Source organism: Arachis duranensis, chromosome 1 (assembly GCF_000817695.3).
Source record: "Arachis duranensis cultivar V14167 chromosome 1, aradu.V14167.gnm2.J7QH, whole genome shotgun sequence".
Lineage (NCBI taxonomy): Eukaryota > Viridiplantae > Streptophyta > Magnoliopsida > Fabales > Fabaceae > Arachis > Arachis duranensis.
In genome coordinates, this window is record NC_029772.3 from 35,216,280 (window position 1) to 35,216,983 (window position 704).

The window sequence follows — 704 nt, forward strand, 5'->3', positions numbered from 1 at the left end:
TGCTGAAGCTTGGCTAGCCATGTCTAATTCCTTTTGACAAAAGCTTTAGACTAACATTGCATGATTCATGGAATTCTCATTAAAAATTTTGAATCTCTTTATTTTCTTCTCCATATAATTTTCGAAAAAAATTACAAAATCATAAAAACCAAAAATATTTTATATTTCTTGTTGAGTCTAGTGTCTCATTTTAAGTTTGGTGTCAATTGCATGTTTCTGTTCTTCTTGCATTTTTCATGTGTCTTCATTGATCTTCAAGTTGTTATTGATGATTTCCTTACTCTGATCTTTAACTTCTCTTGTCTTGAGTGTTTTGTTGTTTCTCATATGCATTCTCAATTTGTTAGTGTCCGTAGTATACAAACTTCTAAGTTTGGTGTCTTGCATGCATTGTCTATTTGATTTTAGTTGCATTTTGATTATTCATCATTATTAAAAATCCAAAAAATTTTTTAATTTGTGTCTTTTCTAGTCAATAATACAGAGAATTGAAGATTCAGAACATGCAGCAGAGGAATTACACAGAAAAAGCTGGGCGTTCAAAACTTCCAGTGAGGAAGGAAAACTGGCGTTTAAACGCCAGCCAGGGCACTTGGCTGGGCGTTTAACGCCCAAAAGGGTAGCATTTTGGCCGTTAAATGCCAGAATGGATACCATTCTGGGCGTTTAATGCCAGGATGGCACAAGAGGGAAGATTTTGTTTT